The sequence below is a fragment of the Rissa tridactyla genome, chromosome 2, assembly GCF_028500815.1.
Source record: "Rissa tridactyla isolate bRisTri1 chromosome 2, bRisTri1.patW.cur.20221130, whole genome shotgun sequence".
Taxonomy (NCBI): domain Eukaryota; kingdom Metazoa; phylum Chordata; class Aves; order Charadriiformes; family Laridae; genus Rissa; species Rissa tridactyla.
This window is the reverse complement of record NC_071467.1, coordinates 50375118-50388456: the sequence shown is the minus strand read 5'-3', so window position 1 is coordinate 50388456 and position 13339 is coordinate 50375118. Positions and strand designations below refer to the sequence as shown.

Here is a 13339-nt window from a genome sequence, read left to right as displayed (position 1 = left end):
CTGCCCAGCGGGACGGCCCATCCCCGTCCCGCCGGGGAAGGGTTAAGGAGGTACCGGCCGCTCTTTCCCCCTTTCCCACTGCCGGCGGGAGGCCCGAGGCGGCCGCGGCCGCCTGGCACCTCTCAGGCAAAACAACGGGACACCGAAAGTCGGCGCGGCGCCGTTCGAACGTGGCCTCCCCCCGTCGCGCGACCTTCTCGGCTACCCCTTTCCCTCCGCCGCGTTGGTACGTTCCCGCCCAACGCGCCTCAGCGCCGGACAGACAGCGAAGTGGTACGGCCGGCGGGGCGGGGGGGATGGGAGTGCTGCGGGGCGCGCGTTACAGGGGAGGCGCTCCGGCTGTGCCGAGCGGCGCGCTCTCCTCCCCTCTCTACCCGCCGCGACAGTCGGTTGCAGCCGGGCAGCCTGCTCCGGCGGGACTGGGGGGAGGCACCTCACGCTGTGAGGCGGCGGCGGGCGGCCCTGGGCTTTTGCTGCGAGGTTGCGGCGTTTTCGGCCTGGCACGATCGGGCCTGCCCGTGAGGGGAGTTGGTAGTGGCGGAACCGGTGCTAACCGGCGGGGAGAGCCGCCGCCGTGACGCTGTCGCCGTTTGCGGTGCCGCTCCTTCAGCGGCTGCCGACGCTGACAGGTGGGGGAGCGGGGCGAAAAGAACAAACCGTGAAGAGAAAGTTGTGGGGGAGCAGCAGCAGCTGGTGTTGTGGGACCCCCGGCTCGCTGGTGTGGGGCGGCTTTCCCTTACCGACCTGGGCGCCCGCCGCTTCCCTGTTCGTGAGAACGAAACGGAGCAAAGAGAAACGGCTACTGCTGCAACTTTAAATAAATTATAGAGGCTGAAAGTGCTAAAATCGGCCTTGATTTTTTTCAGTGCGGCCACTGGGGGGAATCTCCATTTTGCCAAAGGTCCTCCTGTACAAGTTGGCAAGTCTGAGACTCTTCTTTGAGAGAGTTTCAACGGGTAATGGTAAAGTTGAAAATCCCCAATTAAGCATGTTAAACCTGCTTTTACCGAGGCACGGCCCTGCTCAGCCTGTGTGCTTTCCAGTGCCATGCTGCAGGCTGTGAGTAATGTCTCTTTTTGCAAGCGGTGGCCTTTTGTAAACGAATTTCTGCTCCTGCAGTTGACAGAATCTTGTGCTGCTGTGGCTGATGGGACACTACTTGGTGACATGGCACCACGCCACAAAATGTGAATCCTGTTCCTTTTGCTGGGTGCATTGCTTGCCCTGTTCTCAGCTGTTGCTGGCTGGAGTCCCTGGCTCTTCCCTCAAGCCCTAACCCTTTTGGTCACAGCACACATTTGTCAGTGGCATCCTTGGCCACCCCCTGGCTGTACAGCTGCTTCCCAACTGGCATGCTGCCTCTTCAGACTGTTTCTAGGCTGGCTCCTTTCCCCCACCTCATGGAGATTGCTCTTCTTGGCTCTGCTGTCCTAGGATTGACTGTGACTGTCCATCACCCTCTGCTTTTTTTCCCTTGACGACCAGTTCCCAGGCTGCCGGCTCCAAGCTGTTCTTGCATTCCTACAGCATCCCTGTCTCCAAGGGCCCCCCACCTGTGCCTGATGCTCTCTGATACCAGAATGGTGCTGCTTCTGCCTTGTCTCTTCAGATTACACATGACTCTGAGCTGATGTGATGCTAATCTGGCTTGCTCTCCTCTCCAGAAAATGTCTCTGGCCCACTGTAGGTCGTGCTAGGGAGGAGGAGTGATGCCAACATATCCATTAAGCTGTTTGTGTTTCTAACCATTTCACTCATCACCATCGTATCTGGGTCCATTTTTTGTACTAGTACAGGGGTTTTTTTGTGTCTCCCACACACTTCATCATAATCATCATCATCATCATCATTACTATCATACTCGTAGGAAACCAAAAGCAAAAAATGAAAGGGTTGAAGAAACCCATTTTTCCTAAAGTTGATAGACTTCATAGTGATGCGTGGTTATTATTTTATGTTCTTGGAGTGAACTCATAGGATAACTCTTGTAATAGCTCTGTGCTCAAATTGATACTAGTTATTAAAACAAACAATTCTAGGAATGAAGAATGCAAGACAGCCTCGGCCAAATCAGTGTGTAATCAGAAAGGTACCATCTCCTAGACAGCTGCAAATAGAATGACAAGGACTTAACTTTTTCAGCAGAAGTACATGCTTGGCTCTGGAGAACCAGTGAGGTGCCTGAAGGTGTCCCAAGGGTGCAGGCATCTTAAGCAACTGGAGGGCAAACATGTTCTCATGAAATACTCTCAACACTGGGAATTCCGCAAAATGTTCTTCTCTTCCCACAAGTATAACTTGTCTTGTTCTCATCCCCTGGCTACCCAACCACTGTTTATAAAATATTTTGCATCGGGGTGTCTTGGGGATCACAGCGTTTGAGACAATGTGCGTTAGATGTCATCCACATAAACACTGCTTTTAAGATCTGAACGTTCCATCATATTCTCTCATGTTTTCAGGTTGGTTTTGAGTAGAGGAGAAAAACAGGCTTGCGGGATGACACAGGTGAGGAGCCGTAAAATGAAAGGAATAATTACCCACTGTATTTCCCAAATGTAGTCCAAATTACATGTGAGGAACTTTTTAGTATATTCCTATTTCCATGCATAATATGGGAGAACAATGTTTGGAATTCATCTGTTTTTAGAGGAAGATACACACATAAGATCATTCATTCATAATAACTAAAACCATCTCTTTTGCCTAATTCTGTCGGATGATTAAATCCATTTATTCCCTTTTGTCATGATTTTTCATTCATATGTTTAAAATTTAGGACTTCTGTATTCATAAATAGCAACAGAGCTAAAGAAACGTTGAAAAAAGAGTCTGCAGCTCTGTTTTTTTACCATGGAAGGGGAAATTCACACTCAAAATCAACATTTAAATAATGGCACAGATGCATACAAGCAGGGAAATAGATAGCTACAATGGAAATGTGCCACATGTCCCAGAACACATAACCACAACAGGGCGTCTCTTTTATGACTTTCTTAATGCACTGCAATATGCCTAGATATCAAAGGACATATGGTATATTTTCTCTTTAATTGCACATTTCTTTGCTCTTGTGAGTTACTCGCAACCTTAACATTATTTAATTGTAATTTAGATGCATAAATCTAGATCATCACTGAGAGTTTCAAACGCAAATATGTTTCAATCAGATCTTCTTCCACCTCTGTTCCAACTTTTGTCAGTGTTGTGCCTTTTTTGTTGATGTGCATTTGAGTATGTCATATTTTTTGGAACAAAAAGAATGCAGACAAAGAAGGATAGGTCCTTTTCTGAAAGTTGTTTTCCCCAGGTTTCCAACTCATGTTTCTCAGTAATAAATAGTAGGTAAAGATATATAGTACCTGAGCCTGGGGTCTGGAAAGTGTTAACATTTAGTTTCTAGAGAAGCTATACGTTTGAAATGAAGTGCTAACAGTAGAGCGATTTTCGTCATCCCAGGATTGTGTCAAAATTCCCCATTGCAGAGGAATTCATTTAGTTTTGGAGAAAACTCTAGTATTTTTAGTGATCCAGTCTTCAGACAATTCTGAGAAAAAATGGTAAGCGTTCTTCAGTTTCTGTCTGTATTTTCTGCCATTTTATTATCTAAACTTCCATCAATTCTCTGGAATAGGAGAGATAAGTAAGAGAAGAAATCTGCAGACATTCCCATCCACAAGCCGCAAAATACAGAATGCTGATTCATCATCATTTTCAAATTTACATCTAAAATTAAAATTTCAAACTTGGAATTTATGAAGCTGTATGTACAGGAAAGAGGACAGGAAAGAATTTTATGGTAGCACCATCTGCTTAAACCTGCTTGACTAAAGGTCTTGGTATCAAAAGTTGAGAATGATTCCTGGGAGTTAGACTGTCTGTTTCTCAGACAAAGCCTTTAACATGTTGGTGACAGCACCTCATTTTGTGCTTTCTGTTCAAATTGACAAAAAAACCTCCACTTTCTTTACATACGGTAAGTATGACAGCTCAGAATCTACTGCTAATATGATGGCATGGTGAATTTGAGACTCCTTTTCAGGATGGATTACTTTTTCATCTTGCAATTTAAAAAAAAAGTGGGGGGGGATGTTTATGCATGTGTTTTGTAACACCAGCAATACAACCAGGTAACAGTTAGAGCAGATCCCAAGGAAGGAGAGTCTTTTGGTAGATGACGAAGGAAGATAGCAAAAGGAAGAAATGCTGGTTTTGGTTTAGTATTTCCTCACCAACTGAACTTGGTGTGATCTCGTAACTTTGGTGGGATTTTCTACGTGCCCAGTCTCTGTGTTAATTCCTTTTGTTGCAAAATGGTGCTTGCCTATATAACTGGTTGAGTCTTGAAAACAGGTCCAGTTCTGCTTATTTAATAAATGGTAATTTGTTATCAAAATACACAACAATATCAGAGTGTTGGTAGGGCAAATGGTGCTTTTTGCTTCCTAGAAGAGATCGCACTAACAGGATAAATTTGTCTTGAATTTATTCTGTCAGCTTCCTGTCTGTTTTTGATTTTTTTTTCAATTTGCTCATTTATATTCTGCACTGGCTATTATAGAGAATGTTAATAAGAAGTAGCACCTGAAATGCAAGCCTGTGTGTTCTGGTGTAAAGTGAAGTACCCAAACAGCACTGCATGCTGCATGGATATTGGTGGCTCTGCCATGTTCCAGAGGGGCAATAAGAAAACTCAGAAAAAAAATCTTTGGGATGCTAAATTTTTATTCTAGTATCTGTCATTTTAGTCTGCAAATATAAATATTTAGAATAAAGAAATGCGCAGCAGGTTCAGCAGTTTGCACTAGTGGGACTAAGTGCAACAGCTGCGGTGAGAAAATCTTTCTGTGTCCTGATTTTATTCTTCAGAAGGGAATCTCCAGCTACTAGGAACGTATGCTATAAATAAAGAATAGCAGAACATCTAATCTAAGCCTCCTTAGAGCCGAAAAGTCTTCAAGAATTCTTAGCAGTTAATATTTTATTTTAGGACACAGAAGCAAAGCACTGCAGTTTTCTAACTTCCTCATTTTTTGAATGTCAAAAGCAAAGCAGAAAAGATAAACACGGGAAGGCACTGCCAAGCAGTGCTGAAGAAAATGTAGAATGATCATGGTGGTTATTGAATATTCGTATCTGTTAAAGGCACCACATTTGCAATGGAAAGGTATAGTATTCTTCTGGAGAGGCTTCTGGGGACTCTCACTTCTGCACCGTCTGCATCAGCTTCTGCCTTCTGAAGACTCATGACCATGAAGGACAGAGGAGGTGACTGAATGGCTACAGGACAGTACTTCTACCTTATCATCACAATCCTAATCAACAGCTTGCTGAGGGAACATAGAAAGATAATTATAGCAAGTGCAATTTTCTTTCAGCGAGCCTGATCCCATGACCTAAAGAAGACCTCCCTCATCCTGCTCCCAGTGCTGCCCAGGATGCTGTTGGCCTTTGCTGCAAGGGCACATTGACAGCTCACATTCACCTTGTCCACCAGGACCCCCGAGGCCTTTTCTGCCAAGCGGATTTCCAGCCAGTTCGCCCCCCGCATGTTCATGTCTGTCCATTTCTTCAACCTGTTGTGGTCCCTCTGAATGGCAGCACTACCAACTGGTATATCAACAACTCCTTCCAGTCTTGTAGCATCGGCAAACTTGCTGAGGGTGTACTGTCTCCTGTCATCCAGGTCATTAATGAAGAAGTTAAACAGTATTGGCCCCAGTATTGACCCCTGATATACATCACTATTGACTAGCCACCAGCTGGACTCCATGCCACTGACCACAACCCTATGAACCTTGCAGTTCAGCTAGTTTTCAGTACACCTCACTGTACACCTCAGTTTGCCTATGAGAATGTTATGGCAGATAACTGTCTAAAACCTTGCTAAGGTTGAGATAAAAAAAAATTAAAATCCACTGATCTCCCCTCCCTGCATGATCAGACAGTGTCTGTATTGCGCCAGGACACCTGCCCCTGTGTCCACCTCTGGTATGCTTCTTTTTTATGTTTGGCTTTTGTCAGGAGCTCCTTGTTCATCCCTGCAAGCCTCCTTGCTCAATTTCCTGCAGGTCAGGGTGGACCATTCTTGAGTTTGGAGGAGCTGATCTTTGAAAATTGACCATCTCTCTTGGATCCCTCTTCTCTCCAGGGCCACATCCAGTGGGACTCTTTCAAGTAGGTCCCTGAATGGGCCAAATTCTGGTCTCCTGAAATCTAGGGCTGTGATCCTGCTTTTTGCTTTGTGCTTTCCTCCTGAGATCCTGAACTCCACCTTCTCATGGTCACTGCAGCTTCACATCCCCAGTCAGTCCTTCCTTGTTTGTAAGTGTGAAGGCTAGCAGAGCACTCCTCCTTGTTGGCTCCTCAGTCACCTTTGTTAGGGATTTGTGAATCAATGCATTCCCTAAACATTTTGCTTTGCTTGTGCCCTGCTCTGGTGCCCCTCCAGCAGATACCAGGATGGTTAATGTCCCTCATGAGGATCAGGGCCTGCAAACATGAAGTTTCTGACAACTGTCTGAAGAAGACCTCTTCTACTTCTTCCTGATCAGGGGGTCCATAGCAGACACCCAGGACAACTTTGCCCATGTTGTTTTGCCCCAGCAGCTCCCAGTTAACTCCTCATCCATCCCAAGGCAGAGATCCGTGTTCCATTCCTGCTGCTGTCTCACATAACAACATTTGGGTTTGTTCTCTTCTGTCTGCTTTCTTTGTTGATACATATATTGCTTTTTAAGAAGAACAATAAATAACCATTTAACATTGTTCTTTAACTTGCTATACACGGTGTATCTCAAAGTCACTGTATATTTTATCAGAAGGTCTTGAAATCTTAAAAGATTAATTCTCTTGTGAATAAAAAATAATAAATTATACAATGAAATACCAAGCAGGGAATACAGTTATATTCGAGCAAAAGTAGATTATAGAGATAGTATTGTCACTGTTAATAACCATTGGTGCCAGTTCTATTGCATGGCACCTCAGTGACAACAAAGCAGAGCAAAAGAAACAATATACTCACATTTCTGCAAATATGCTTTGTGAGTATTACTGTGCTTGAAACCAATTTGGGAAAATATACTCTAACTAAAATCTTGTTGTATTGAATGTACATTTATTGTTTTCCACTTTTAATGTCTGTGGGATTCTTTCTTCTTGCTTGCTTTCTTCCACTTTTCAAGTATTTTCAAAGGTAAAATTATGGTGACTGGAGATCCAGTTGCAGAGTGAGGCTCTATAATATTTCTTATAGACACGCTGCATCAATTTTACTCTTAGCTTGGAATGACAGATATAGCATATTTGTATTTTATCACGTGTGAAAAGGAACCAAAGTAAACTTCTGTTGAACATGTACCACATCATTGTTTGTACCATGGTATTCATCCTTCCAAATATGGCCCCATTTCTTTGTCCCCATTTCTGTATTTGGTATGTATGTGGTAATGTAGTCATCGGGAACGCTCAAAAGGCCCATAATTCACTGAAGGCCAAAACTCCTTTCCTGTGAAAGTTTACTCATTTATACCTTTCTCTCCTGAGCAGTCCCATCATCAGTGGAAATGCAGTAACTGAGTACATAAATATATTCAAGAGCCAAGAAAATCACTACAAAGAATAACTATGACATTTTGAAATCTTTCCTTTATCTAGTCCAAATTTCTAGCATAGACTGTGCAGGTACAATGAATGGTTGCTTGGAATGGTACTGTCTCTAACTTGCATTACTGTAAACAGACCTATTTATTATATAGATGTATAATATCTGTCTATGCATGTGTGCTTCTTTTCAAGCAGGAGCAAAAGGGAGGAGAAGGAAGGTGCTTCATGTGAGTGCAGCCTGTGAGAACAGGGTCCCAGCGTAGAGGAGGACTGCTGTACAAAACAGGAGGTTGCATCCATGAGGAGAAGTTGGTATTTGCAAGGTAGGAACTAAAGGCCTTGGTCTTCCCTTGTTTTAGAATGAGAGCAACAAGGGATGTGTGCTAGAAACAGGTAAGCTGCCTTTGAACTACCCTACAAAGAGGAATTGAGTATAGTTTTCTCTAAGCAACATAGGAAACCAGAAAAAAATAGTAACTGTTGATTTCTAGTATTATTTTGCTTTAAGAACGTAGCAATGCTTTCTACTGCTCCACATCTTTTCCTTTTATTCAGCATGAAATTTTAAAGCATTACTCTAGTCTAAAAAGATACTCTGGAAAAGTATCACAGTGTTATTCTATAATTGCTATATATTCTTTTGCAAGTAAAATATCAATGTATCTTCCTATTAAATCCTTCTGAAAATCAAGTTGAGTTTGCTCTGGATACCAGTAAGAAAAATTTTAAATTAAAAGACTAATTAATTAAGAAGCCTTGCTGGTGGGAATGTGGGCCATAATAATACCTGTGCCTCTCTTGTATTGATTATATAAAATAATAAGGATAATAAAAAGGAGTCTTTTGTTCAATAACATAATTTGCACTTTATTATTAAATACTACTAGTCTTTGATAATGATAAAATGTGATTTTGCATAACTTTCTAAATATGTTCACATATTAGTGCGTATATATTTTTGCAGGAATAAGGTACTGTTGCTCAAATAAATTCATTATGCAGTTTTCTAAATGGTACATTCTTTCCTACTCTTTGCAAGTTGGCCTTTGATTCTGCCATATGTAATGCATCATTTTACCCTGCTGATTTAGCTATTGGGAATAATTCAATTTGGAATAATTCTGTTTTGTAGGATTCAGGGTTTATGTGCTCATTGAAAATATTAAGTATAGACTTTATTTTTCATTGATGTTTGTCTTTCCCAGACTTCCTCATTGTGTTTAGTCAGCATCAACTTGAAAAGTTGGTTACACACTGACACAGACAAGAAATTATAACCTATGAATCAAAAACAGAGGTAATTTTTCTCTCTGGGGATAGGAAACAAAAAACTGAAATTCATCAGAAATTATGACAGAGAGAGCCAATTGATAGGGGTCAAATCTGGTGAAAAGCAGATGAAACCTCCTATGTTTATTGGTATTTATTGATTGAGATCTAATTTTTGTAAGAAAAGTAAAAAATTGTAAGCCTAGAGCAGAGGACAAAATTTGTAATGGATTGAAAACGCAACAAGAAATTGCCTATGAAAACTTTTGCTGGCCTATTTAAAATGGAAGTTATATGAGCTCTGAAACAAGTAGAATTGATGGCTAGATTGTATGTACCTGTTGGTATGGATTTTCTTAAAGAGCAAATGTTTTATAGTAGCAGTATGAAACCATAGTCTGTTATTCTTCCTAAATTCCTAGAGATAACAGGTTATGTCTTTTTAAAATAATGTACAGTTTTCTGCATTCATTTTTGTAATATTTTACCCATTGTGTACTTTATATAAAATAGTCACAGAAACTGACAAGTTTGACATTGTTTGTGATGTAGCAAATCTTTGGTCTTAGGTAAGTGATAAGAAAAATATTTATCACAAGGAAGTCATGTAAAAAAGGGATGAATTTTATAAGTAGTGTGCTCAAAGAGCTTTTCTTTCTTGAGTGCTAGATAAGATGATAAATTTCTGCAAGGAAGTGACTTCTTGTGTGTTCCTGTAAACCCTCTTTTGCATCAATTCCTTAGTGTTGGTGGGAGAGCATCTTTGAGGAAGACTAAGAAAGCAAAGGAGGAAGGGGATGCCTGTGTACTATTTTGGTCGTGCTTTAGACTTTCAGCTCAAAATCCTAGTTTATTTATCATTGATCTTATCGTTCATTTATTTTCTTCAGCCCATTATCAGACCTGACACAGTGCTGGTCAGTTTTTCTTTCCTCTTCAGCATTCGTTCATTTGTGTCTTATAAGAAAAAGGTTTTATGAGGGGAAATGCTGAGTTTCAAACCAACCGAGAAAGAAAGTTCTTGAGATGGTGACCCTAACGTCCTTTCCATTAGCCTTTCTTAGAAGTTTTCAAAAGAGCAGTCTTCATCTTTCTTTCTACCTGTGGATATGAAAGGAGCTTCTCATAAATATCAGTGGTATGACATTGTCTACCTTCAAAACTCTTCCCCACCAAAATACCTCTGAAACCAGTGACAGCATTTAAGTTGCAGTCTGGCATTACCTTATAGCTCACAGCTAGCTGCTATCAAAAGCCATGATTTCCTTTGGCCCCCTCTACACTCGTGGTCATGTGTTCCCACTCTGTCTCCTGTGCCATCACGTTTACTCATCTGATCTTGTAGTGAGACATTTAAGGAAGCTGAATTATTAGAAAAACAATTGCTTTTCTATAAAAGCAGTTTTCTGCCTGTTGAGTTGCCCAAATTGGGAGCAGATGATCTTTGATGTCAAAGCAAGGGAATACAATTACTGGGGTGCAAAAGTGGATCAGCGTTACCCTTCTTTGTCAGCAGTTAGCTTTTAGATCAGCTTAGCCATGGTTGCACCTATAAACAGAGAATATACTGAGAATACTGCTTATCACATTCATCTGTGTTGTCTTCCTATCTCCCTGGGTTCTTGTGTCTGTAACCACCTTATTTCCTTTGTTTTCTACTTTGGTTGTGAGCTTTTTGTTCAGGGGCTGCCTCTCTGTACTGTATTTGTAAACCACAACTTTTGCAACTTTGAAACTTTTTGCTGTGATGTTTACCACAACTTATCATTTTTCCTTCCTAACAGATGTCTAACATTATTATTTGTTGTTCAGGGGGAATGACGGAGCCTCCACATAGCTGTTTGCCGATGTCTTTGTGAAAAGACTTAGTATTATAACATCTCCTCTGCATAACATAAATAAAGTTAATATTGGAAATAAGAACAATTTCTTCATTCTCATCTAACAGGTTGGAATTTGAGGGCTAGATACACCTCTGTTGGATACACAGAAAAAAAATCTGTCACCATGCTTCAAGAGGAAAGAACAGTGAGGAAACTGTATGCACTTGATGATCACGTCTGTTTGGCTTTTGCAGGTATTGTTCCTCGTGTTATTGCTCCACAATTCATTCCATTGCAGATATGGAATATGTAAAAGTCCTTTAAAGACTGAATTTATGAAAAACGTGAAGGTGGACATGGTGATTTGGGAGATTGGTACTCGGATATGAAGGCGTGGGTTCTTACGTAACTGAATATAGCTGAAGGATTCTTACGGGGCCAGTGGGAATTACTTTAATTTTTATTATATTTTTTTTAAATCATCTTATGCATGTCTGTCTGCATCTTATCATCAGGGACAAGCTGCCTGGATAGCAGAAGCTGCTCTGTACTGGTTGCAATGGCAATAGGCACACTGAAAAGGCAAGAAAGACAAGCCTAGAGATCAAATTCAGCAAAACAAACCAGGATGATATTGGAAATATTCCTGGAGAGTTGGCAGACAACTTTGGGCTTGAATCTGTGCTGCCGTCCTCCTCCTCTGCCCTAGAAACTACCGCTTGACATGACTGTCTCATTTACGAGACCCCTGTTCCATATATGAACTAACACTTGTGAACATTTGCCTCCACAGGGAATATTTTCCTCCAGTTGAGGATTGAATGAAGGTAAAACTGCATGGAAACACATCAAACTGGTTAGCAAAACTGCTTAGAGCATACGTCTCATCTCGACGTACAGTTCCACGTGACTGCTAAACTGACTGGTGTTGGTTAGTTGCCACTGCAAAACAAAGGTCTTACTCCAGGCTGTGCTCTTCCATTGTCACTTCTGTGCTGGCTTTGCTGCCTGGCTGAAGCACTGTAAGCCAGGCTTAAAGCCTGCCCAGCAAAGACATAAGCCAGGACGAAAAAGTTTCTTGCAGTGTCTGACCGAGGCCGGGGCAAGAGCCAGCAGAGGCTCAGGGAGCAATTTAGAGAGACACAGTACCACTGACTTAGATCAGTCTAAACTCTCGTACAAGTGTGTGCTCCTGGGTGGTGCCACTTCTTCCTCCTGTCTCTGCAGTACCCTAGGCACTTTCATCTCCTCCCTGATGCCCTTTCTGGTGCTTCTTTGATGCCTTGTGAGTTGACTCAACTCACTAGCCTCACAGAAAAAACCCTCTTCATTTGCTTGTTGAATTGATACAGTGTGCAACTGTATGAGCCCCATAACTCTGTGAGGGAACAGGGGAGTGAAAGAAGAAGTTGGTGGAGGAGATGGAACTGTCCTTTTTTGGTGGTCAAACCATTATTAACCCACTGTGCATCCAGCTCTGGAGCCCCCAGTATGAGAAGGACAGGGACCTGTTGCAGCAGGTCCAGAGAGGGGCCACGAAGATGATCAGAGGACTGGAGCACCTCTCCTGTGAGGACAGGCTGAGAGAGTTGGGGTTGTTCAGCCTGGAGAAGAGAAGGCTCCGGGGAGACCTAAAGGGGCCTAAAAGAAAGATGGGGAGGGACATTTTACAAGAGCATGTAGTGATAGGACAAGGGGTAATGGCTTCAAACTGGAAGAGAGTAGATTTATATTAGATATCAGGAAGAAATTTTTCACTGTGAGGGTGGTGAGGCACTGGAACAGGTTGCCCAGAGAAGTTGTGGATGCCCCATCCCTGGAAGTGTTCAAGGCCAGGCTGGATGGGGCTTTGAGCAGCCTGGTCTAGTGGGAGGTGTCCCTGCCCATGGCAGGGGGTTGGAACTAGATGATCTTTAAGGTCCCTTCCAACCTAAACCATTCTATGATTCTACGAAATTAGGAACCTACTCAACTGGCTTTACCATCAGGAAAGTTATTATGTTAAATGTGCCTTGGGTTTTTTACATTAGCTTGTAATGAAGAAGAATAAGGATGTACCTCAGCAACTCTCTCTACTTACACCCTAGTACGGTGCCGTAACCCCAATTTCCTGGTACTGTGGGGTGGAAGGAGTTGTACCATACCAAACCCACAACATGTGGTACGGTAGGGAGCAGGGTACTTTTCATATGTGTTTTTGGAGGGGCTAAATCCATATTTAATTATGTAAGGTTTCTTTCTGTAAACTTAAAAACTATTATGGCCTAAAATTTACTTAAAATTGCTGTTTCTCGGTTAGAATAAAGTTACTTCTGTGTGCTGTTTTGAATTTGTTTCTGTCTTCACCTACATTGCTTTTTCAGTGGTTTCTGACTTTAAAAAAAAGTTGCAATGGTCTGCTCCTTCTTGAATAATAATTTGTTGCTAGTTAATGAAAGAGCATTTGTGATGATTTTATCATTATGATCATGCAGACCTGACTGCTGGTGCCAGAATAGTGATTAACAGCTCCATGAACTGACTCTTGAGGGTCCAGTCACAGTAGAATATACCACACGCTGCTTTGCAACTTTAGCAGGGAAGCACTTTGGCACTTTTACTTTTCCGCTTAAAGTGTCAGATGATCCTGAGTATAGAAA

The 13339-nt window shown here is 42.1% G+C and overlaps 1 long non-coding RNA gene across 7 annotated transcripts; it reads left to right on the top strand.

Moving 5' to 3' along the window:
• The first annotated feature begins 136 nt into the window (after positions 1-136).
• On the top strand, positions 137-13029 carry LOC128905181 (uncharacterized). 7 transcript variants are annotated; one of them, XR_008464758.1, is made up of 5 exons: positions 137-273; positions 867-956; positions 7804-7931; positions 10826-10954; positions 11494-13029. It is a non-coding gene; the product is annotated as an uncharacterized LOC128905181 (long non-coding RNA). The 7 variants fall into 7 exon arrangements; XR_008464760.1 differs by having other exon boundaries at positions 7801-7931; XR_008464757.1 differs by having other exon boundaries at positions 867-962.
• The last annotated feature ends 310 nt before the right edge of the window (positions 13030-13339 follow it).